A 27,739-nucleotide genomic window follows, 5' to 3' on the forward strand; every position below is an offset into this window, starting at 1 on the left:
GTTAAGTGCTTCATGGCAGAAAAACAGAAAAGTCATAAAGGGTCATGAGACAGACAAGCAACTTGATCATAGGAACACTTTTGACAATCACTGCCCTAGCAATGTGAGAAAGTTTGTTCTTATTTTTTAGGCTGCTATTAGCCAACTGAGGGCCAAGACTAGCTCCCAGACAGCAGGCTTCCCCACCTCACCTTTCTTGAATCCCAGGCTTGCCTTGCAACTCTCTCCTTGCTTCCCCCAGGCCTTCAACAACTAATCCTCAACTAGGTGAGAGGAGATTATCTGATTAAAGTCATTCACAGAAAGGTGAGATTGAGGCTTAACCTTTCAAAAGTAATTAGTTTGACAAAAGATAGTTGGATAACCCTAAGGAACCAAACCGCTATCTAACAGAGCTTGGAGGGCTCTGGTGAAGGGCCTCTCCATCTTACCCTCCCAGACGCCCACCACCACCCACAGTTATGTCTTTCCCTATTTCCTCTCCAGAGATAAAGAAGAAGGGAAACTGGTGAATTCAGGAATGTGACAGGACTCTAATGGCACATAACCTCTCTTTGCAGTCTCCCAAGAGGCAAACGAGGTGGTATTTATGAGCCCATCCTAGAAATGGGGAGAATGAAAGTAAGGCAGTAGTTCCTGACTTTGGCTTCATTTTGGATCCATGGAGTGAAATCCAGACCAGACACATCAGAATTTCTGGGAGTGCCATATGAGCACTTTTAAGTTCCTCAGATGGCTCCAGTGTGCAACCAAGATGTCCTCCTACTGAGCTAGATTTCAGGAAATGTAATTACCCAGAATCAGCAGCGATCCATTGACCTGGTCCACGTTCTCCCTTTGGCAAATAAGCCCTACTTGGCTTGAAAGAAACAGTGTTCTCTGCAGGAATGTTTGTCTCAAATAGAGTTAGGTTTGGGTAAACCGGTGCACAGATGCACCTAGACATGTGGGAATCCGGACTAGCTGTCTGGAGCTAAGGTGGCAGAGCGTGTTTATCACGCACCTGGTAGGACATGGCGGCTCTAAGCAACCTAAACACGTTTCACTTCGTACCAGGTGAGCGTCCGTGGTCTGTCTGTGGGCTTAAAAACAAACTAGATACAGTCGAGTCCACATAGAGGATAATCCTACACATTCTAGGGACGCCTGAGTGGCTCAGTTGGTTAAGCAGCTGCCTTCGTCTCAGGTCATGATCCCAGTGTCCTGGGATCGAGTCCCACATGGGGCTCCTTGCTCGGCAGGGAGCCTGCTTCTCCCTCTGCCTCTGCCTGCCATTCTGTCTGCCTGTGCTCGCTCTCTCTCCCTCTCTCTCTCTGATAAAAAAAAAAAAAAAAAATCTTAAGAAAAAAAAAATCCTACACATTCTATAAGGCTTAGGTTGCTATTTATTTAAAATTCCATATCCTGCCTCTTTCTAAGAAATTGTAATCATGAGCACTCCTTGAGAATAACATTAGGGTCTCTGAGAGATCTAAAGCATCTTAGGCCACTTCTTTTTGGATTTATTTGTATTGAACTATAGAATGTGTGTGTATGTCTATTACATAAAAGTGTGCATATATACACACGTGTGTGTATATGTGTACATGTATATAGATATATACATATATAACTTTTTAAAAAATAAAGTCTTACAAATTCTTATATACTTTATGAATTCATTCAACAAAGTAACATGGTTAAATCATAAATACAAATACATTAATAGGACATTTCTCATTCGAATCTCATTTGCAGGTAACATTAGAAGTCTTAATTTACGGTTGTTATGAATGTGCCTTCAGTCCCAAAGGCCGCACGCGGGTGGCTCCGAATGCCCATATTTTCTGCCACAGGCTTAGCAATGAGTAACTGCCGACAGGACCTGATCCCACTGAGTCTTCCCAGTACTGAATGTATTTTTAGACGATGTTGAACATTCTTTTCCCTTTTCAAACTTTTTCTGGCTGTAGGTCACCAGCTCACCAGTAAAGGCAGCATTTTCACTGTCTTTTTGCTGTCGACTTTCCTCTCCAGCTCACAAAGAATCACTAAGCACCTGGCATAATTCCAGCCTTTCCTAGAATCTGAGACTATAGAATGAGCAAAACTAGACCTCAAGGCTCTCAAAACATACAGTCCAGCCCGCAAAAGCTATGAAATAGTAAATAATTATAATCAATTAAGTAAACAATATGAGTCTGCACAGTGTAGTGACAGAGAGCAAGAGTGTTAAACAGGTGAATCTAAACTCAAAAGATAGACAAGGATCATTATCTTTATGATCTCTCTCTTTTTTTTTTTTCCCCACACGATTCAAATGTCTAGAATTACAGCCACGTGAGAGCTGTCCCAGTACTTACACTACATGTCTTCAGTGTTGGAATTCCTTTTAATTTGTAAGACAGAATTCTATTCCTGGCTGCATGAAATAGTGACTTTATTTCTGTCGAGATGCACGTTGTCTGCCATACAGGCCCCGAGGGCAAGGTTTGGGGAAATCTGTGACGGATCTCTACTATGCCTCCCTTGCTGTGTTCTTTGCTGTTTACATTCATTCATTTCTCGGGGTTAGTCTTTTAAGGTTATGACATCTACAACACAAAGCCAGCTTCTCTCTCATACTTTCAGACAGTGTGGCATGTCAACTTTTGAATTAACCTATGAAAATCCAATTGTATCATCTTTTGTTTCACCAAAGTTAAAGGCTCTTTTTTAAACTTTGTTCCTGGATGTAAATTTTTTTTTTCCTGTTCCTGAATATAATAGCTAATATGTGTTCTTAAAAAAATAATGTATCAAGTGCCTTTAATAGGAGTTTATTAATTCTGTTCGGGTGCCATTGTAAAGATGTTTATGCATGAATATTCTGGACTAGCAATAGAGCGGTAGTCTGTAACTCCCACCCACAAGCTACTCCCATGCACAGTGTAACTTCCTTCTACAGCGTCAAGACTCCCACGTTCCTACAAAAGCACTTTCCTGTCATTTAGTCTTCACAATTAAATAAAAAAAAGTTTTAAAAAACTGTTTAAAAGAGGCTGGCCACTCTGGGCCTCTCTTTTCGTGAAGTCATTCTTCCTGAAGATGGTCTAAATTATAGACTTTGCCAGAACAGTTTTTCCTCTTGTGAAGACTTTGAAGTCTGTTTATTCTTACAGCATTCTGGTAGGTCTGTCTAGGAAGAAACTGTAAATAGTTTGTCAGGGTTCCTAAATACCAAGAACCCTATGTGGGCCCTGAGAGGTGTTCACTTTGTTAGATTAGACTTGAACTTGTGGAAAAGGGCATATGTGGCATGAATATCCAACTTATATGAGATGGCCAAAATTATATTAAGAAAAAGGAGTATATGGGTGATGCTAGGTCCAACACTGGATATTTTCCTCACTGTGATGGAAGAAGGCAGCTGAAGTGAATCTATTTCATTTATGACTAAATTCCCAGGTGACTCAAGAGAAAACACAGCCTCTTGGGATTACTGGCAATCGGTATACATGTGCCAAATACGACACATGGGCCAGCTTCCACTGGCAAGGGTCATGGCTGCTACAGCCTTGTCCTTCTGCCTGTGTTGTTGGCTCCTCTTGGAAATAGCATAGCTCTCTCTCACCAAACTGGTGCAATGACTTGTGTAGGCACCACGCTTTTTAGCAGAATCAGGTTAAAATATAAGGGAGTGTTATTTCCAAGGCTTCTGCTCTGACTCTGCCTCAGCTCCTATGAAATAAAGACAGTCTTTGGAGTCTGTTCTGAGGCACAGATTTCTAGGCAATGTACTCTCAGTTTCCTGCTAACATAAACTGTCTACCTCATAGAACTGTGATAATGAACGATTTCACAGGAATCGATCTAACGTATGTCAGGCCTTTGACAAATTACAGCTATTGTAATAATTTCAAATTATGAACTTAAAAATATAGAATATTTAAAGAACAAGCGTATGTGAAACTTCAGATCTCTTCAAAACGTGAGCATTAAAATCAAATTACAACTTTAAGAAATTTACAGCTATTGTTTATAAGATAAAAGATCCTTTTACAGTTTCTTGAATGGACAGGTAGGATATAATCAAAAGGGAATCTAAGATGTTCCCTGGAATGATTAACAGGCACTTTAGAAACATCACTCCTCATTGACCAGAGCACAGCTTTCTTTTGTCCAACTTTCCCCCTCCACTTTATGAGAAGAAACATGGGAAGGACAAGCCAAGCCAAGAAAAAGGCATCTATCACTTTAAAAAAGAGTGTATGATGCACAGTTGCATTGAAACCACATCCTTCAGAGCTGTGTGTATGTGTGTGTGTGTGTGTGTGTGTTAATGCAGTCGGAGCTGTTAACACAGGATAAAAATTTAGTTGTCTACTTGCCTCTTTTAAGTAATACAAGTCAAGAGATGTTCCAGGCATAGTTTCTCTTTTATTTTTCCCCCAGCTTTTACTCCTACCTCCCTAAAAAATGTATCTCTCGATTTCATCAGAACAAACACCCTCAGAGCTCTAAGTGAAGAAAATAATGATTATGTGTTGCTAAGTACTATTTAGTAACAAAGGCTTGGGCCACAGGAATGGTGACATCACCCACAGAAAGAGGAACATTTATACTTTTGAAAGAGATTCTTTTCCAACATGATGGGTCACCAATCAGAGGAACAAAGCCGAATAAGGCAGCAGGAGAGGACTCCTGGCCCTGGAAAAGGCATCTTTAGCATCTGATTCTGGAGTCATGCCTTAAGCCCACGTGCTCTTTCTACACTCCCCTCCCAAATCTAGTTCGTGTCAACAAATGTGTACTATTCTTACTGTAGAAAACCTACTATTCTCATACTTTAGTATATTTGCTTCTTGGTGAATCTGTCCATCTGTAGTAAGCAGCAGGTCAGGAAGCGGCTTTCTGTTTCAAGAGTGTTCCCCAAATAATCACATCCTGCAGATAGCCATGCATTTACACACGCATACACTCAGAAACCACACACCATCTCACACTTGGCAATAATCCAGTGACACGGTGAGTCATCAGACCCACGTGTTTGCACGATACGATGGACTGCACCCCTTAAATAGCACGTAAGTCATCTATAGTCTTCCACACTTCCCAATACCAGTAACATAATGATTTTCTATTTGGGTTTTGTCAGAAACACTCAAAAGTCAGCTTGTGGCTCCTACAATATCATGTCTGCCTGCCTTGGGGAAGTTACCGTTGTGTACCTCTATACCCCACCCTTGTCATCCTTCTATTCACACTCAGTCCAATGCCACTGGTAGGGTTTTATTTTTTTTTCATTGTCAGCTCTTAACCCAGAAATAGAAGCAGCCGCACTAGTTGTCATTAGCTTCTCAAGTATATGGGGATGCCACTTGTTCTTGTCCCTAATAGCTATTAGGTTTGTTAAAATAATAATAATAATAATGATAACAATAATAACAATGATAATAATAACAAAAATAACAATAATAATACTGATAACAATAATATGAAGAAGAAGGAGAAGAGAAAGAAGAAGAAGAGGAAGAAGGAGGAGGGGGAGAAGGGGGAGGAGGAAGAGGAAGAGGAAGTCCTTTTCAGGAAGATATTCTATATTCCCTTCCTAAATCACACTCAGCCTCCCAAATCCCACTCAAAAGTTGTATCCAACTAATTCTGGGATTTAAAATGTAATAGTGGATGATTTTAATCTCTTGGGATAATATAAATAAATCAGAGGAAATTTATAATTGTTCTGAAAATGCAGTGTCAATACCTGCTTCTTATAATAGGAACAGGTTGATGCTGCAAGGGTCCCTACCGTCATTGGCGCTGGGATTTGAGAAGAATCAATAAGAGGACATCTGTTGTCCCCAGAGACTGGAAAACAGCTTTTCTCTAGACTTACCTACTTCATATCCACGCAGAAACTAAGGCGCCCAAAGACCCCATTACCAGACATCAGGCTACCTATTTTCAGTGGCCATGATAAAGGTCAGCTATCCCACAGCAATTGTGCTGAAAAATCTTAGATTGACCAATTGAAATAATATTTAAGCCTTTTTCACTTTTATCAAACCCACACCTATTATAAAAATGAGGAAAAGGTAAGAAAATGTAGTTAACTTGTGAATATAAATTCCACTTACTTGAAATTTATCTAAATATAAAAATTTATCACCTGAGAAAGCTTTTGACCTATGTAGTAATTCCTGCTTCTCTTCAAACAACAGTTTTTCCTACTCTGTATTAAACACAGATAATGAATGGATCATTCATTGCACACGGTTCCCCAGTACATACATGTGCCTGTCCTTGCAAATATTTGCTCACGCTGTGTAACTCCTTGCCTTGTCTACAATCTCAGTAACCTGGACCTTTGTCAACCCCAGGTCCCTCGCTTCATCTCCCACTACTCTCTGAGACCCGGAGTCTTCTTTCTCCTTCTCAGAAAGGCAGATGTCCTTCCTGCCTCTGCACTTGCACATCATTCTTCCCAGGGGCTTCTGCATGGCACCAGGCTTCTCATCATTCAGGACTTAGCTTAAATATTTCCCTTCCTGAGAGGCTAGGCAGGGAAGGAAGCTTCCCTTCTCTGTTTCTCTATCCTTTTACTTTGCTGAATTGTCTTCATGCTGCTGTCATCATCTAAAATTCCCTTTTCAGAAATTCACTTGTTAACTGGCTTACTCATCGACTTCCCCACTAGACTGAAGTTCAGCTCCTCCAGGGTAGAAACTTGGTCTTGGTCACCGGTATCCCACAGCCTCTAGATGGGTGCTTAATGCATAATGCTTGATATATGAATACATGTGTATATGCACTTCAAAATGGAAACAGAACCTTCTCACAAGAATTAAAACCCTCTCTTCGCATAGCCCACTTCCTGAGGAGAACCACAAAGGCGGGGTCACCAAATACCTCTTCTGGCAGGACCACAGAAGAGAAAACAAACAAACAAAAACCAATACAAAACCATGGCTCAATGTTAAATTCATGTACTGTTGAAATGTTTTTCCAGTTCTTTGACAATTTTCTGAGTTTTTTTGAAAATGTATTATCCCAATTCTTTTCCTCTTGATGAAAACTTGGATCATTCGACCTTAATGCTGCCTCCCCCAGGGAGCCTTGTGCCATGGCTGCACCAAGAAGTATAACCCCCAAGTATTTTAATGTCTCAGGTGACTCCTTACATTTTTCATAGTGTGGCTGAAAATTCACGTCTTTTGAGATTTTTCCTACTAGTGCCTAAGATTTCAGAGGGGCTGTGCCATATAATATATACATTTTTAACTTTATTTAAACCAAAGCTTTGCCTATTCTGTTTCTCAATGTAAGTTCTAAAGGCAGTGTATTAATTATAAAGATCCATTGTAGAGACAGACACACCAGGATCAGTTTGGTGACCACTATCAAGTGAACTCTCTCAGAACCTTTTTTTCCTTAAATCTGTAAAATAGTAATAATGGTACTTAACTCACAAAGTTAGTGAAGGTGTTAAATTTGTTAATCATCTGAAGCATCTAATATATAATGTTATCTTAAAACTGGTACTAAAAATTATATGCAATGGTACTAAAAACTAGTACTAAAAAAATATAACAGCAAAGCTATTATTATTAATATTATCATCATCATCATCATCTAGGACCTAATAATCTCAAGAACCAAGTCCTATGTTTATAACCTTGAACTTGATCTGTTGGATATTCACACAAAACAACTCCAAACAGTTTTCCTAGAATAGCTTTAAAATCCACTTCAAGATGAAATATAAAACCAGGAAATAATTACAAAACAATATGTGAACTATATGCATAGCCATGAGGCCAGCGCAGGCAGATGGTTAATCAAGAAAGAATTCTGGAAGGAGATTGCTCTTCCATCTGGCTTGAGGGAAGCAATGAACCCTAACTGGCAAGGGAGGGTGGGCACATGTTTTTCTTGGGGGTGAGAGCAGAGGCAGAACAAGTGCAAAGGCAGTGGGGCAGCAAAGCAGAGCAATTGCCCCCAGGATCCTAAGAGATTAGTGGTACCCACTGTGAACCAGTCCCTTTTAGCTGCATGGAAGACAGCCAATACACAAAGAAGAGAATTCTCGGTCTATTTGTTGTCTCCTGGGACCACTTCTTTTGTTGCAGTTCCTTTCATTCTGTGTTAACAGAACTATCCCACCTGACAACTGCATTGCACAACAAATACCCATGGCCGCCTCTACATGACCTTGGGAGATAGTTGTTATTTTTGTCACATTTGTTTTATTTATAAATAACGCTCAGAACTGTTGAGGCCTTGTGCTTACTCATCACTTGAATACCTAGTATGTTCCATGCATTTTTCTAGACACTGAGGATGTAACATGAACTAAACATTTCAGACCAAACCCTGCCCCCATGGACCTTACATTTTAGTAGTAGAAACAGACAACAAGTAATTAAACAAAGAAATAAAGATAAAAATTTTATGTAACATTGAGTGTTACCAAGAAAATGAAAATGAGACGAAAGGATAGAGAGTGGGTTAGGGACACAATAATAAAATACGTACTCGGTCATGGAAGACACCCTTTAGGAGGAACATTTGAACATCTGAATAAAGAAGAGCTGTGTCACAATAATGTGTGAGAAGAATATGCCGTGAAAAGATGGGGAAAGCACGTGCAAATTCTCTGAGTCAGGAATGAACTTAGGATGCCCTAGGGGCAAAATAAGGAGTGGAGCCAGAGCATAATGAATGAAGGATTGAGAAGTAGGATATGAGGGTGGAGATGTAGGTAGAGGACAAGACACATAAACAACAGAGAGGAATTTGGATTCTTTCATAATTAAAATAGGAAACCATTAAAGAATTTTGAGCAGGGAGTCACGTGATTTGACTTCTATTTTAAAACATCATGCTGGGGGTGCCTGGGTGGCTCAGTAGGTTAAAGCCTCTGCCTTCAGCTCAGGTCATGATCCCAGGGTCCTGGGATCGAGCCCCGCATCAGGCTCTCTGCTCAGCGGGGAGCCTGCTTCCCCCTCTCTCTCTGCCTGACTCTCTGCCTACTTGTGATTTCTGTCAAATAAATACATAAAATCTTAAAAAAAAAAAAAACCCATCATGCTGGCAGGAATGCAAGAATTGAAAGAGGGATTTCTTAATAGGCTACAAGTAGAATGGAGATGTCCAGAAGAAATGATAGTGTTGTACACTGAGCTCAAGATGGTGGAACGGATGACCCCGGTCGATGCTGAGATATATTTTGGAAATAGAACTGATGGGCTTGCCGATAGATAGAATATAGGTGAAGGAAAGAAAGAAATTAGTGATGCTTTTGACCTGGATAACAGGGTGTAAGATGGTGTCATTTATCCACCAAAGAAGACTGGGCAGGGAGCAGAGAGAAGGGTGATCAATGAGAGGCTTTCTTTTGGACATGTTAACTTTAAGATGCCTGGTAACATCTGAAGTTTAATAATCACTTTGAGGTATGAGTCCAGAAGTTGGCAAAAAGTTAAGAAGGTATGATTTTTTTTTTTTAACTTACAGTTATGGTGCTAGATATCTGAATAGAGAAGAGAAGTAACCATCCAAGATTCACAGTCCATAAGTGACAGAATGGAAACTGAAAATGAATCTTGACACTGACCCACTTTCTCTTCCTGCCACAAATATCAGGATGCATTCATCATTATGAGTACTAGAGTATGGGGGAGTGCTAGGGGCAGGAATATTCTAGAAAAGGTTGAGAATTTGTCCAATGCTATGGACTACACAAATTCATGGTTGCTTCTTTCTTTACCTATTTTTCTGTAAATGTGATGATACATGCACATTTAACTTTTTTTTTTTGAGCATTGGAAATGTTTACTATGTGAATAAATATAAAATAGTATTTTTCTAATCTCTTTTTCTATATTTTCTTTTTTTTAACTTTTTATTTCACATTTAACTTTTAAAAGCCACTCTGGAATGATAAATTCATAAGATTGACCAAATACCTCTGATAACCTACTTTCTTTTCTAAAATTGTCCCTTTTTGGAATATCCAAGAGGATATTAAATTCAGACTAATTGTAGATTGAACAGAATTGAAATATAAAGATAAACGTTTAGCCAATAACTCAAACAGGTATTTCCGAATTGTATCATAACATCTGAATTAGGATGATCAGATTTCTTTAACAGACATGGCTGGGACAAGTAACACTTACTCTCCATGGCTTGGAAAAAAATTAAAAGCCAATAAATTAAAAAATAAAATTAAACCAGTAACAATGCAGAGGGGAAAAAAATTCTAAAACTGGAAACAAACAGAAACAAATGAACCTGGTTGTGGGTATTATGGAGGGCACATAATACATGGAGCACTGGGTGTGGTGCATAAACAATGAATTCTGTTACGCTGAAAAGAAATTAAATAAAAAAAAATTTTTTAAAAATCAGATACAGAAATAAAGGTGCATAGAGATAGTTTAAAAAAAAAAGAAAGAAAGAAATGAACCTTATTATATTTCAAATGAATACTATGATAACCCTACATGGAGAGAAAGAAAAAGGCAGGGATGGAAGGAAGGGAGAAAGCAGCACGAAAGGATCCATCCAAGCAACCACAAACACGTATTTGGTGGGTTATGGGTATGTGGGGTAAGAAGTGCATACAGACCCAGAATTCTTTTTCAGTAGGTTTGTTTATTGTAGTGGTTTGGATAAAGTAATTCAGAAATTATTTTAGATGTTTTATAGAAATGAGTAAATAAGTAAACATGCTGATGTTAAGATCCAAGGCTCACGCTATGGAGGAAGGAGCACACAAACATGGCATAGGCGAAGGCAAGAAATAACCTTCTGGGGATGGATTAGAACTGGAGATATCAGATAAACTCATGATGCCCAAAAAATGTGTGTATAGATACAAGAGTTTTTATGAATGCATGCATATGCTTTTGGGTATGCATACTATGTGCATTTGCATTAATATGTTTTTGCTGAAAGGGTCAACAAACAAAAACACTCCAGTGGCAGTGAGTATACCTAACCCAGATCTTGGCCTCTCATACCATTCCCCATCAAAAGAAATGAGATGTGGGGTACCTGGGTGGCTCAGTCATTTAAGTGCTGACTCTTGATTTCAGCTCAGGTCATGATCTCAGGGTTGTGGAATCAAATCCTGTGTCAGGCTCTGGCTCAGGGTTGTGGGATCAAACCCCATGTCAGGGAGTCTGCTTGAGATTCTATCCCTCTCCCTCTTCTTTCGCCCCTCCCCTTGCTCTCTCTCTCTCTCTCTCTCTCTCTCTTTGAAAGAAAGAAAGAAAAGTAGAAAGAAAGAAAGAAATCTTAAAAAATAAAAGAAAGAAACAAAGAAGAAGAAATGAATGATTCTGTGTTTGGGATGGGATAAGTACAAGATGAGGTTAGAAGATCTTTTTACACCAGAAAGTGTTCACTAACATGATGGAGGCATGCCACAGGGACATAGGAGCCAGAATAAGAGGGCTTCGTTATTTAAATGTAGACAATTTGAGCACCATTATAATTAAGGCAGTAAGGAATTATAAACCATTGGAAAGATAGAAATTCATGACTTATTATCAGTAACAGATACACAAATGAGTAATTAAATACAGGAGAGAAGGGAGTTCTTTTGCTTACATTAGAATGCAAAAGACTGACTGAAATATGCAAGGAGTGCTGGAGTTGGAGAATCATGATTTTCTAACTATCATGCATTACAGTAAAGACTGCATCAGATGAGAACATCAATTAATATTAAACCCAAAGGGAAATGTTTCATGAGGAGTTGTCATTATAAAGTAGAGAAATGAGGCAACACTTTGACATGGCAGCCTAGGTTAGCATTACCAGTGGGGCACAGATGAGCATCTTGTGGCTCTAGATACTATGATCGCATGAGAGGAGACATCACCTATGCCATATTCTAGCAAAAAATGCATAGCCACAATCTCATCATAAGGAAATGTCAGGCACATACCAATGAGGAACACTCTGTTAAAAAAGAAGTCTTAAAGAGTAGTCTAAAAAAAAGTCTAAGAATATACTTTAAAGTTTTCAATTTCATAAAAGACAAAGACATGATGTGGAAATGTTCCAGATTAAGGGAGGCTAAAGAGACTTTGCAACTACATTAACACATGACTCTAAACTGGATTCTTTACTGGAGGGGAACATACTATAAAGGGTATTATCAGATAAATAGTAAAATTGGAATATGGGCAAATGTTAGATAAAAGTATTGTATCAATGTGAATTTATGAAGTAGATATTGTAACTGTTGCATAAGAGACTACCTCTATTTTTAGCACTTACAAGCTGAAGTCAAGGGTCATGTTTTTTATAACTTACCCTCAAGTGGTTTGGAAAGAAAAAGTGGAGACAGAAAGATAGAATAAGAGCAAATTATAATATAAAGCAAATAGAGTAAAATATTAAGATCAGACAAATCTGGGTAAGGATATATAGGTATTCTTTATGCTATTTTTATTTTTACAACTCTTTTGAGCTTGAAATTATTTCTTAAAAAAAGTTAAAGTAGGTGAAGTATAATAAGCATTTCTAGTGAACATTTAAGAGACTCCAATGGCATCAGATACGACTTTTACTCAGAAGGCAGCCTAATTGCCTAGAGAATGTTCTCTTCTCCAATTCAGACCTGTTCACCAACACAGGAAAAGCATAAAAGCATTCTGCTTCAATTTTTTTCTTATGCAAAATGAAAATAAATCGAACTGAGGTATGATTAAAGAAAAATGCTGCTAAATTTATTTTTTTCAGAATCAGAATTGTGGTGACTTTTTTCATGATCATATTACTATTTGTGTTTGTTTCCAAAGTGAAAAGAATTTTTGAGGCTGTGATAACCACCCAATATTGAAAAAACCGAGAACTTACAATGAAGTTATCTGTAAAGTAGAATAACAAAGAGCTGTGACATTTTATACTAACTTGTGGAGTAAAACCAGTAGGCCAACTTCATTTCTGATTTACTTCCCATGGTTCCAATATGAATTAATGATTTTAATGCCATTTTTCTTTCAATTTGGATCTAAAACTACAAATCCACTGTTCTCCTTACTAATACTGAAAAATTAAGACCCATAGAAAATAATGAAAAGACAAAGCTGGAAAGTATCTAGAGGACATCAAATCTAAGTCCCTAATTTTAGTTCATATAAAATAATAAAAATATCAATGATGTTAGGGAAGTATTGGAAATCATAATTCTCAAACAGCAAATAATTTACATTTTAAAAATTTTAAAATTATAAAGATATAAAAGTTATATTTTCTAGAACACAGATGTGTACATTATACTTCATAAAATACACCCTTTTAAGTGGAAATATTCAGAAATGTAAAAGAACCTGCCTTTATTCTTTATATTTGCAGAAATTATTTCCCGTATGAAAATGAGATAGATATTCTCTCTTACAGAGCACATGTACTTCCAAAGCACATACTTTTGTGAACACAATAATTTTCCCATTGAACACATATTTTTATTACTAGAATAAGTATGAATATGTTACATGTGGCACTTATCCAGATTTAGAGGATTTTTGTTTCTGAGTTCAAAACATGCCATCCCTCTTAGTTTGCACCCAAACCACGATCTTTCTTTAGGGCAACAAACTCTCATCTACTTTTGCAAATGAGAAAATGGCCGAAAGAAGGGGGAAACCAAACAAGTGTTTCAATGCTTCAGAAGTTCTTTTGGAAGTCAAGTTATTTATGTTGAGAACAAATAGCATCATTGTTTCAAAGTGAAATTATTATCTGAGCTGTAATATATTTGCCAAGGTGGGATAGAGCCCTCCAGAAGCAGGTCATTCTCCTGCACAGATGGGGGGCTCTAGAAAGTTCACACTGTGAAGGAGGGCACAGACACCCACTAAACGGTGAGATTTGTTGGATCAACCCTGGATTTCAACAATTGGACGGATGCTGAGCAAGATCACGCACACACCACATAGTCAACCATGTCTTACTAATTCAGAAAATTTCACAGTGCTATGCTGTAGTCACCCAGTTTCAACTTAGAGTAGATTCAATGAAAATGTATGCCTTAGGGTGTCGCCTGAATGTAATCTTCATGAAACAGTAAAATATTTATCTTTAGTTCAAAAGTTAAAATTTGTGTATTCCAGTAATTAATTATTTGCAATATTATATCTAATTTCACTTCAAAATTTGGATTTGGGGGTGGAGTCTAAATGCTTTTTTCTTACTACACTGTGTGCAAGAAAAGCAGAAGCAATACATCTTGTTACCCTCCCAGTAATGGTAAGATCGGCTCCATTAACAATCTGCGCGACTAAGGAAACTCAACCAGGTAGCACTAATTTTCTTCTGTAAATATGATTTTGTCACAGAGAAAATTTTAGATTTATTTTCCTTAATCTGGAACTAGGCTGTTCATTCAGAGATTTCAATAGTTCACAACCACCACCACCACCACCACCACAATACTTCCAACTTGCCAGCAAGATAGGATTTTCTCTACTTCTTGGGCCTTCCTTTGCCATTCTGAATGACTGTATGTTGATCAATTTAGATTGTAACCTCCTTGGGCTGTGTTTTTCTTGGTTGTTATCAGTTATTCAGTGTAATACCACACTATGTATGACAAACACACAACACTTAATAGTTTATGGTATCGAAATATCTCATCCTTAAAATTTTGGACATTTAAAAATACTTCCATCTCCCCCCCCCCCCAAGAGAAGGGCATTATAAGTGGTTTTGTTGCAAAGAACAATGATGAAGTTCTGGTGTGTTTAATTAGTGTGTGATACATAAAGATGAACATACACAATTTTAATGGATTCCTCACAACTACCAACTTAATTTTAAGATTTTGATCTAGTTAAGAATGTCAAATTTGAGTCCACAGTTCACTGACTGAATTTATAACACTAACAATCTGTTTTCCTTCTCTCTGTAACCAAAAGACAACAAGTCCTGTCACAGCACATTGCATGAAAATAAATTTTTTAAAACACCCTATTTTCTAGGTAATGTAATAGAACCCATGTGATGGCTTGTTTAGCCAAACTGATTAAAATGAAGTCCGTTAATTTATGGAATAATGCAGACTTTCTTTTTCAGAAGCCATGTGATTATTCTAATTTAAAAAAAATTAAATAAGCATTCATTTGCTTAAAAAAGGATTTAAAAATTGCTGTATGATAAATATAATTCTATTACATAGTTAATATGTATATACATTACTCTAGCGTGGCACAAATAAAAATAATTCTGCTGGATTTAGATTACTTTAGAATTGCCTAATAAAATTAGTTTCTGCTTAGTTTGATCCCCAGTTATGAATCCAAATGATCTTACAGTTCTTGTCCAGTTTTGAGCGTTAAAACTACAAATAAATCTTAAAACAAACATAAATTTCTAAAATTTGATTTACTTACTTTATTTACATTTTTAAATACTACTATCTACACTACAAATTGCTTTTTCAAAGGTATTTCAATATCATCACAATGTGATGATATGAAAAATAATACTGAAATGTAACACCTTAAATAATACTATGTATTTTCACAGTAAATAGAATCAAATGCAAGAATATCTTTTTTTACATAAAATGTCCAACTAGTCATAGGCAAAATGAACAAACAAATATAGGTAGGATAACTTACAAATGTTAGGAATTTACTGGAGCTAGGGGAAGAAAAAGTTTTCAAATTTATATCAATACAAAAGTTCTTTCAGCGTTAAACTGTGTACAAAATTATGAAAAAAAGAGAACTTGTTTACTTTTCAGTTAAAATAATTTGGAGATCAATAAGCACTTTAAACTGGCCCAGCTTTTCAAAAGGTTGTATGTAAAGTTGAAACAGCAAACTTACTAAACTTCATCTAAAATATTGAGTACTTACTTGAAATTTATCAGATTTATCTCATCTATTTCATAATCCAACCAATATTTAAATTGTTGTTCCACAAACAGAAATCCAAGCAATAAAATGAAAAATAGCAAGCGAACCCTTTCTTCTTACCGCAATGTCTTCTTTTCCGTTGGTTGTTAAGCTGCTTAAATAGTTGAGGTAACCAGCATCTCCAAGGGCTCTGACTCCACTCAGCTCTCTTCAGTCAATTTTTTTTTTCTCTGCAAAAGGACACTACCAAAAGAGGAAGTTGTGAAACACCAGAGTCATTTTGCTTTATAAATTCTATGGAGAATGGAAAAGTCTTCACAAACCTTACATTTAGAGTCATGGGGACAGGCTGTAATTTGTTCATTTATACATACACAATTAACACATACACGAATTTATAGGTGTAAGCAAGTTTTCAAAAAGTTAGGTTATTGAAATATATCCTTGATTATGCAATGCTCATTTACATAAGGAAACATCTCCTCTGTGGCCGAAAGATAATCATAGAAAAACAAAATACCGCTCTATGCAGACGAAAACTGTCAAGCTGATACATGAGGAATAAACTTGCTTTTATAAGGCTAATTAATTTAAACTCTTTGGAGTATGACCTAAATGCTAATCTGACTGGAGACATAATGTAAAAACAAAACAAAACAAAACAAACAAACAAACAAAAACTTCAGTAAACGGGCATTTTCCTGGAATCTGGGTAGTGGTTTTGTACCTACAAGCCTTAAACTTCCTTTCTCATGAGTGGCTGCCTGTTACATATAGATAAAGCATTGCAAAACTGAAACTCTTGCTTATCCATAAGCTACGGTCTCTCTCAACTTCAGCCACAAGAATAAAAAACAGGTGCAGGTCCTGCACTGTTGAACTTAACCGGTCAAGTTTCTACCAGGTTGGAGCACTAACTGAAAATATTTATGGGATGGTAAGGACAGTGGTGGAAAAAGGACCAAAAAAAAAAGAAAAAAAGAAAAAAGAAAAAAAAACCCGTTGATCAAAGCCAACACTATCGCCAACCTCAAATAGAAGGAAATACTCATATACATACTTCTCCCAGGTTACTGAATAGAAGAAGCAGACGAACACCAGATGAACAGCTGCAATTTGTTTGTGGCAGTTCCCCACCCCCCCTCCGTCCCTTGCTGTTGGGGAAGGGAAGAGGGGCGGGGTGGATTGCAAGAATAACAGTAATTATGCAAACCTCCACACACTGCAAGAACCACTTTCTGGACTTTGGAAACTACCATGCTCCCAGGGTATCACACTCTGCTTTTCACTTAACCATATTTTCAAAGGGGCAATAAAGAGCAATTAGGGGATAATGAAAAACGGAAACATTTTCCCCTTTCACCTAAACTCCTATGTGATGTGAATTTGCAGGAAGTAAAGATAAATGAATAAACAGTACTAAGAAAGCTGCCACAACAACAGCAGAACACCAGAGCATCATCAATATAAAATTGGACTGGAATTCTTTACTGAGATACTTATAAAAAAATTCTTGAAGAAAACGTTATTAATGTGTTTTGAAAAAATTTAAATGTGATTGTATTTGTGAGTTTTTTAAAAAAATTTCATTTATTTATTCATCACGGAGAGAGGGAGAAAGAGAGAGTGTACAAGCAGGGGGAGCAGCAGGCAGGAGAAGCAGGTTCCCAGCTAAGCAAGGAGCTCTATGCGAGACTTGATCCCAGCATCTTGGGATCCTGACCTGAGCCAAAGGCAGATGACTAACCGACCTAGCCACCCAGGTGTCCCTAAATATGACTCTATTTGACATCTGTTATAAAACACTAGGTCCTCCTGCCCACCAAAGACCCAGGCTCAGTACCGGAAGCATAGTGCTGAATATCAATCGATGGTTTTAATGTGCTAGCTCAGTATGTGTGTCCCTTTCACCTGGATGGTGGATGCGTGTCTCTGTTTCTCCAGTGATTCTTTCCAGGCTGGTGAATATGATCAAGGGTCCCTCCGTCTTAGACAGTTCTCCTCTGACTGACCTGTCCTATGACTTTCCCATTTGAAAAAGTTTTCGTCATTGACTTCTTTAATGTCTTCATAGTTGTGTGTGTGTGTGTGTGTGCGTGCGCGTGCACATGTGTTTGTGGGTGTTTGGTAGAACATACATAAAACTGACAATTTTTTCATTTTATGCTTATAGTCCAGAGACATTAATTATATGCATGTTATTATACAATCATCACCACCACCCATCTTTAGATCTTTTCATCCTCCCAAACTGAAACTCTATACTCATTAATAATAATAACTTCCCATTCCTCTTCTCTGGCCCCCACCCAGTCCCTGGCAGCCACCATTCCTCCTTCTGTCTCTATGAGTTTGACTTCTCTAGGTACCTCATGCAAGTAGAATCATAGATGATTCATCCTCGTAGCTGGCTTATTTCATTCAGGTGCATCCCAGGTCACAGCATATGTGAGAATCTTTTTTCCTTTTTAAGGCTGAATAATTTTTCATTATAGGTATATGCCACATCTTATTTATCTGTTCATTCGTCAATGGACATTTGTGTTTGCTTCCACTTTTTGGCTATTATGAATAATCCTGCTGAGAACATGGGTGCACAGATATTTGAGTCTATGATTTCAATTCTGTGGGATATATTCTTTTGGGGTATATACCCAATAAATAGAAATGGCTAGACTTAAGTATTCCTTACTGCTGGATCATATCATGATTCTATGTTTAAATTTTTGAGGACCTGCCACGCTGCTAAATTCTCCTGTATTCATGCTTCATCTTTCTGCCTTCTGGTTTCTGCTTCTCCTATTAACTGAGACTCTTTTGCCAAAGTCACCAAAGGTCTATGTTAGCAAATCCAAATGACACTTCAAAGTCCTCTTGACTTCTTCGCAGCATATGCCACTGGGGACCACTTTCTTCTTATAGACGTGCTCTCTGTGCTTGAGTTCTTCACCCTCTCCTTCTGACTGCGTGGCAATCTCTTCTTTGACTTTCTTATAGGGTTCCTGAGCTGTGTTCATCCATTAAACATTGCCGATTCTCAGGATTTTGATCTGGGCCTGCTCCTCTTCTTATCCACAAGCCCCTCAGTATACTTCCATGGTATCAGTCGGCAAATACTTACTGCTCCCACACCTCCATTTCCAACCTAGATATCTCCCTAGAAAATTTTGACCAGTACAAAATTCAAGATTGTTTTGACTTGTGATCTAGAGAAAAGCATCTGCATCAAGGGCCTGAGATCAACCACAAATTTTACTTCTCTTATTTAACCTTGGATAAGTCAGCTAGTACTTCTGAGCCCTGTTTTCTCATCTGTAAAAGGGGGCCTGTTAAAAACCACTTTGGAGAATTATGGGAAGATTATTTTCCTAATATCCAAAAATTATAAAATAAAGAATATTTTGTTGTGTTTATAGTATAAAAATACAGATAAGGCAAAAGTTCATCCTGTTTCCCTCTAGCATGATTCTTCATATATATATATATATATATATATATATATATATATATACACACACACACACATATACTCACACATATGTATATGTATATATGTATACACACACATATATGTATATACATATATATGCCACATAGAATGAAATAATTTTGTGGGTCTTTAAATATATATAACATCACCGTATATTTTTCACTATGACTCTTTTTTAACTTATCAGTATAGCTTGAAGATAGAGCCAAGATATTCTTTTGAACTGACTCATACACATCTAATCCCCCATTGATAAAGTTTATGTAATTTCTTCACAATTAAAAATAGTGTAGCTGGTCAACAGCATTATAGATGCCTCCTTAAAAGTATGTACAAGACTTTTTTAAGGTTAAGTATAGGAAAGGAGAATTGTTGGACCACAGGGTATATATGTTAAAATGAAAATTGTTACTGCTAAATTGCCCAGTCAAAAAAAAAAAAAAAAACAACAAAAAACAAAAACTTGACCAGTTTGAACTTCCAACATTTCCTGTTTTTCCACTCTATTGCCACTACTTGATATAATCAAACTTTTAAAGATTTGCCAATCTAATGGGCAAAAAATTGGTGTCTTAATATTTTTAATTTGTATTTCCCTGATTACTATGGAGATGGAACATATTTTAATGTTTGTATCCCCTTTTGTATTTCCTGTTTTGTAAATTGCCTGTTCATTCATTCCAGACGTTTGTTGTTTGGATAATTGTCAACTTTTTATTGATTGGCAGAGTTAAAGTTACCTTCTGTTTTTGTGTATTGTAATCCTTGTTCTTTTTTAATGCTCCAGTTATTAAATACTGTTGCTTTTTGAGATGATCCCAATATTCTTTGATAATATCCTTGCATTTTGGCACAATAAGATGTCTCAGGCTCATATTGTCAAGTTTCTAAACTTAGCCTTTTCTCTAAAGGGCCTTGGTTCCTCTTAGTGGGACTGGGGTTTTTGAGACTGCGATTTAGACATTAGTGGTGCTACTGGGTATCATCAGCATTAGGAATAAACTGGATTATTGCAAGCATTAGCAGTTAGCTAATATAATGTTAGTTATTTCTATATGCGAAACAGTATATATTTGGAAGATGTATTTAAATATGTACTAGGGTTTTATAGCATGCATTAATATTACTTCATATTTTGCATTAAAGTAATTTAAGAATAACATATCTGGGGGCACCTGGGTAGCTCAGTGGGTTAAGCCTCTGCCTCCAGCTCAGGTCATGATCTCAGGGTCCTGGAATCAAGTCCCGCATCAGGCTCTTTGCTCAGCAGTGAGCCTGCTTCCTCCTCTCTCTCTGCCTGCCTCTCTGCCTACTTGTGATCACTTTCTGTCAAATAAATAAATAAAATCTTAAAAAAATAAAGAATAACATATCTGGTACAAGAAAATATTTTCTGTTAAGTAAACACTGGGCACTAGAAAGGATATTTTGAGAAAGAAAGGCAGTAACATAGTCACTGTCATGTCTTGCATTGGACCTTTCAAAATACCCTTCCAAAGAAATTTCAAAAATCATGTAGACTGGAAAAACATTACATAGTTTCTATATTTTTCATTTTTTTCTTTCACGTTTATCATTATGATTCTCAATCTACTTTCTTTTCCTTTTTTGCTCTTATGCACTTACCACTTAAAAGTAAGTAAAAATCTTTGTATTTGTCCTTGAAAAAAAGATTTCAATTAGAATAAAATAAATATATTCATGGTTTTAGCCACCATTCTTTCCCAAGACATATTTCATGGCCACTTTAAAACTACTGAAGTAGCAACATTTCAATTGCTATCTGCAGAGCTCAGTGGTGAGAGAAGTACTTCTGATTCACTGATTTTATTTTTAATTTATTAAAGAAATGGCTTTAATATTTAAGCATTCATGTAATAGTCTTGTTTTGTTTTGCACAGCTAGAGAATTGAAGAGGAAAGCCCTGTCTGCTCATTCTTAAATACATTTGACCTTCAGGTTCTTTATCTGTAAAAGAGACTGAGAATACCAACTTCACCGGGGTGCCGTGAGGATTAATTGGCTCTTATAGGTAAAGGGCCAAGCACATTAAGTTTCCTGATAAATATGATGCTGATAATTCCGGATCTTATTTGAAAACCACAATTGGACAAAAACATTTCTTCTAAGTTGTGAATTTACTTATTTAAAAACATTACAAAGGTTTACAAATTAAATCACTAGTTTTACATTTATATTATATTTATTGTGTTTGTTAAGAAAAAATGAATTAAAGGAACCAGGACTATGGGAGATTTGTGGAGAGTCACTTACTCGTTCATCCTTTGAATATTTATCATCTGCTCTGTGTAAGGAGGTGTACTAGGGACTGGGAATACAAAAAAGAATAATTGAACTTTGTAGGTTATTCTGTTGTTCTTGCCCTTTTCTATCCTTTTTTTTTTTTTTTTTTTTTTTTTTTTGCCTGGAGGCTGATCTCTACACAGGGAGGTCCTTTGCTCTCTTCTTCCTGGTTACCATTAGCCAATGGATGCGTAAGCATGAGAAGGAAAGAGAGAATTTGGAGTATGTTTTTATATCCCGATCATCCTGTAAGGCCACAGTTTGAGAAGTAGCTACCTTGCTCCCTCTACAGCCATGGCTCCTCTCTGGGTGCTTCTCTTCCTCAACTAGACCTCTGATCAAGTTCCAGTAACACAGTTCTTCCTTGCCTTTCGGGTCTAGGGGTGACAGCAGCTTTCTACCACTACAAACCTCCAGGTGCTTTACCATACCTGGTTGACTCCTAATCATTTCAGCACCTGTCAATAATCCTCTCACTTAATGCACTATTTCAGGCAAAACTTAACCTACCTTAGTCCCAGCATGCAATCAAATTACACGTTACTTTGAAAGTGACATACTAGAAGGGACACAGTTTCAGAGGAAATGCAAAGATGGAAAATTACGGAAGATGTACTCGGCTGGGGGAATCCAGGATCACAGTTCAGAGCAGGAGACGAACTGAGACTTGAAGGATAAGGATAAGGAGGACTTCAGGGGTATTTAGCAGGGCTGGGTTTGTGGGGGAGGGGGAGGAAAGGAATTGGAAAAGAAACAGAAGTCAGAGAGAGAAAGCGTCCTATTTAGGGAACTGACTGAAATATTTGGGAGGGATAAGTCGGGGGTGGGGGTGAGGGTAGGGTTAGAAGAGGGGATCATGAAGGAGCACATTAAAATAAGCCAGAGAGGAGGCATCAGAAGAAGATGAAGGGCGTGGTAAGGCACAGACCATGAAATATGACCACTGAAGAAGCAAAAAACAAAAAACAAAAACAACAAAAAACTTTTAACATGAGCAATCAGGGCTTTGGGGTATCTGCACTTTTTTTTATTCTTTACTGATTCTCTTTCTTTTGGTAATAAGTTTCATGATTTTTTTCAGCCCATGTAAGGAGAGGCACTGATTACCCTCATATTCTAACTTGGTATAAGCACATGACCAATGTCTGGCAAATGAGTTTAATCCTTTTCCTTTGCCACAGGGATTGGTTTAAAGACGAGTAGGTGATTCAAGCCAGCCACTGAGACTTATTTCTCGAAATTTTAAGCTCTGCTTTTCTTGGGTTGGCTGCATGGAAGACCAAGTTCTGAGGATATAATCAGCAACTACGCCTGAACACTTATCTTTGTTCTTTTCATTTACTGAATCAAAAATTCTTAGATTTCTGTCGCAACCTCCAAAGTCTTTTACATCAGGAAGAAAACTATGGAGGAAAAGACAAGTTTTATTTGAAGTATAAATATCAATATCAAGAAAAGCAAGCTTTTCATTGTCCCTGGAACAGCACTGTCCAATGGAAATACAATGCAAGCCACATCTATCATTAAAAATTTTTTAGTTAATACATTAAAGAGAAACAGCTGAAATGAGTTTTAATAGTGTTTTATTTAACTCAATATGTAGAAATATTACTATTTCAATATGTAATCAATTCAGAAAATTGCACCCTGTTTAATTTTTAAATTTAAACGTAATTAAAATCAAATACAATTAGAAAATCAGTCCTGGGGCACCTGGGTGTCTCAGTGGGTTAAAGTTTCTGCGTTTGGCTCAGGTCTTGGTCCCAGGGTCCTGGGATTGAGCCCTGCATCACATTGGGCTTTCTGCTCAGCAAGGATCCTGCTTCCCTCTCTCTCTCTGTCTGCTTCTCAGTCTACTTGTGATCTCAATCTGTCAAATAAATAAATAAAATTTTTTAAAAAATAAAAAAATTTTTTAAAGAAATTCTAAAATAAATAAATAAATAAATAATAAAATAAAAAATCAGTTCTCTGTCACACTAGCCACATCTCAAGTGCTCAACAGCATCAAATAACACTAGACTCGATCCTAAAGTACAAGAGTTGACAGAAGTCTAGTTGAAAGTGAGCCTATAGTCAAATTCTAGGACCTTAGAATGGGGAACTATTTAATATTTTTGAACAGGGAAATGATGTGAGCTAAACAGTCGTTCAATAAAAATAATCTGGCAGTTTCAGCGTCCTTAAAGATTTCCTGATTTCCCAGTCAAATTAATGATGCCTTTCTCTATAATCCTCTTACACAGAGTTGTAAGGACACATGTCAGACTCTCTAGGGACAGAAACACTTATCCATTTTTAAAAGGCAGCCAGAAAAATAATCTGTTGTTGAGCAGGAGTCTCTCAAGACCTTGCCTATGCATTCTTTTGTCCCTAATGAGATTTGGAACATTCCCATGGTATTAAGTAGTGTGCCAATTTCTGAGTCCTGCTTCTAGATGATTTCAGGTATAGTGGAATGATAAAATCAGATGTCAGATACAGAAACAATTAAAAACTTTTTTCTAATGTATGCATTAACTAAAAGACCAATCCCAATTCAAGACCTATTCAGAGAAACAACAAGAAATCTTAGAGTCAAGAAAATATAGCATATACCGTCAGCTCCAAAGGGGGAAATTATGCTTCACTTTGTTCTTGTTCCCTCCCAGTTTCTTGCCCATAGTAGGTTTTTTGTGTTTTTTTTTAATTTTTTATTTTTTATAAACATATATTTTTATCCCCAGGGGTACATATCACTCGGCATCAGGGAAATACAAATCAAAACCACAATGAGATATCACCTCACACCAGTCAGAATGGCTAAAATCAACAAGTCAGGAAATGACAGATGCTGGTGAGGATGCGGAGAAAGGGGAACCCTCCATAGTAGGTTTTTTAAAACTATGTTTTTTTAATGGAACGAACAAATTTTAAAATACAAATCATAGTCTTTCAATCCTTCTTGGATAACTAATATAAAATTAAACGGGACACTTCAAAAAGTTTAATTTTTAATCGACTTAACATATTTGAATAACTTCTTGATTATTTTTTTTCTGATCAACATTCCATTTTCTATTTTTTATAAATGTAAAGTGATTTAAAGATACACTTTTCATTCCTCAAACATTCACTGCAATTTTAATCAAATGATTATATCAATTCTAAGAGTCTTCAGGTCCTAACAAATGAATCATGTTAACAGAAAAAATTTTGTAACACCCTTTTTCTGTAAGAATGCTTTAAATTCCTGAACACAGTCGTTTTATATGGTTAGTGAAACATTTTGTTTCAGCCAACTGGGTGAGGGCTATGTTTATTGTTTCTGCAGTGAAACAAAGAAAGGATATGTTCTCCTTCCATGGTACACAACCGCTACAACAGAGGAGCACATTTTCAAATGGGGGTCAGGTCAGGAAAAAACTCCCCAGGGGAAAGTTGCTACAGACGAGCCACACCCAAACCTAGAAAATGTACTGTAACAGCTATAGGTGATAGCAACAGCAAACCGTTATCCCTGTGAGTTAGATGTGACTGCTTTTAGAACAAGACTTCTAGGGAACAATGGTGTTGTGTAGTGTTAGAAGCTCTCATCAAATTATACATGCACTTCATTTATTTGCTCTTTGTTTGTTTGGAGCGATGGAGGAGATGCATATTTAAGAAGGTTATGGGGATTCACAGTTTTGGGGACTGGAAGCATCAAAAAGAGAAAAAGTATTTCTTAGGGGGGAGTTTAATTTATCTATTCTTGGAAGGCAGCTGTCTTTGTCAATAGATTTAACTCTTTTTGAATTTTGAAGACCAGTTCTAACTGTTGATGGTCAGTATGGATATGCATGTGGCCACTAACAACTGAGCCCTTGGTAATCATTACTGAGAAGCTTTACAATGTGCTATTTTGTTGTAAAACATTTGCATGAGCCTTAATACATTCCGTTCTTCCTAAAAGCCAATTTTACCAGCAGTTACACAGCTTTTAGAAGGTTTCAAATGAAGTCACTTATGTTTCACAGTGACTGTAAATTCACAAAAATATCAAAGCTCAAATCTCTTATTCTGTCTTCTGGACTAAATCAGTGGTTTGCAAAGTTTTCTAAGTGTCAGGGTGTGCTACGCTTTTGTTTCCTGAATTTTTTTTTTTTTAGATATACACATATATATATATACACACACATACAGATAATATATGTGCATATTTACATAATACATACATAAATGGCGTTTTTGGTGGATGGGATTTATAGAAGCAATATGTGATTATCATATATGTACAAGGAGGACAATATAGATCACTCTTTGTTTCAATCAATTGGGGATGATTACAATTCAATATTTAATGTACATTCTTCCAGATTCATATACATATATATATATATTTTCAAAAATGGATAACATAGAAATATAGCAGAATCCTATATAACCACATTTCTACTTTTATTATTCACAGACTAGGAAAATACATAATGACAAAGTTACTATCAATTCAATAGTACTTCTTATTCACATTATCACCTACATATATTTGAAAAGTAGCAGCATGTATTCCGACAGAACATATATATCCAGGCTACTGAAATACCTGTGTATGTATGATTCAGAAACCTTTCATAAGAAGTATATCCCACACATTTAGAACCACTGATTGAAATCATTTAATAACTAGCCATGATTCTGTGGCTGTTTTTGATTACATTCAAAGCAATTTCAACTGCCAGAGCTTCCGTTGTCATCAACACACACATGGAATATTTCTTACAAATCAGGATAGGCCTCAACTTGCAAGAGAAGATCTTGGGAATCAGTTTGTCTGATTATGTAATTATGTGACTTCAGGAATTAAGTATTTGTGGTTCTTACACTGAAGGTGAATGAGATACGTCAATAAATTTTCTTCCTCAAACCTGGGAAGACTTCTAAAATGAGATAAGATCTGGAGGAAGTCTTTAAAGAAGGAGCTATAATACTTAAGGAAGTTAGTTGGGCAAATGAAGTTTTCAGGGAAATGTGTTGTCAAAATCTCAGAGAAATATCCAGTGAATATTGCACTGAGAAAGAGCAAGAGGTCAAAATTCACAGAATTTATATCAGAAGCAGAAGAAGTGCCATTTTGAAAGTGAAATATTTCTTTTTATTGGAGACAAAATTCTAAATAAAGGCAAGTTCAGAAAATAATATAATGAACACCTGTGTACCCACTACTAGAATAAAAAACTATTAATCTCTGGGTATCTTTTTGTCAGGTATTTTCTTCTTTATACAGCTTCTATATCTTTAAAAACCAAACCTTGACGCAAGGTTGAGTAAAGAATTGGGGATATTGCAAAAGAGACTGGAAAGGGGAAAAACCTTCAGGAGAAGTAACTCCTGGTTAATGTAAATGGCACACACTCAAAAAAACTTTCAGAGATGTGAGTCATTGGAATTATTTAAAATTGCAGAGACTCATCAAAGAGGGAAGGTTAAGTATGACATGATTTAACAGGTTTTAAGTAACTTGGTTTCCACAGTCATTTCATTACAACTCCTTAACTGATTAATTTCAGAAATACAGACACTGAGTTTTATTGGAATATGACCCAAAAGTTTATTTGTATCTTAGTTTGTCTGAATTCCCCCATAGTAATAAGATTATACTTTATTGTTAACTTTCCAAAGGATTCATAAAAGACTACGTACATAACATGGCAGCCAATATTACCTGCTCTTTTAAGTTCTTTCACGCATCATGCATAGTAAACAGTGATTGTTAGGTGTGGTAATAGTATGGTGATTATATTTAGGAAAAAAGAAGATTAGTTTTCCATGGCTATATAACAAATTACCACAAGCCTAGCAGCGTAAAATAATAATCTCACAGCTTTTGAGGATCAGGAGTCTCGCACAGCATGGCAGGATTCTCTCTGATCAGGTCTCAAACTGCTGACACTAAGTGACATTCTGGGTTGCTCTTCCCATCTGAAGCATAGAACCAAGCTCATAGAGGTTGCAGACAAAATTCAATTCCCTGGAGTTTTAGGACTAAAGTCCCCATTTTTTTACTTGCTATTAATCAGAGGCTGCTCTCTGCTCTTAAAGACCATACATTTTTGCTGCCTGGGCCCCTCTATCATTAACATTAATG

The 27,739-nt window shown here is 36.7% G+C and overlaps 1 protein-coding gene across 4 annotated transcripts in view; it reads right to left on the reverse strand.

Moving 5' to 3' along the window:
• Positions 1 to 16,079, reverse strand: part of MBNL1 (muscleblind like splicing regulator 1) — a 198,572-nt gene extending 182,493 nt beyond the window's left edge. For 2 of the 4 annotated variants that reach the window (XM_032345100.1, XM_032344949.1), the window contains exon 1: positions 15,840 to 15,953. The gene's annotated coding sequence lies outside the window, so the exon portion shown is untranslated. The other 2 variants (XM_032344932.1, XM_032345092.1) reach the window with 2 other exon arrangements.
• Between the last annotated feature and the right edge of the window lie 11,660 nt (positions 16,080 to 27,739).

Source organism: Mustela erminea, chromosome 1, assembly GCF_009829155.1.
Source record: "Mustela erminea isolate mMusErm1 chromosome 1, mMusErm1.Pri, whole genome shotgun sequence".
NCBI lineage: Eukaryota > Metazoa > Chordata > Mammalia > Carnivora > Mustelidae > Mustela > Mustela erminea.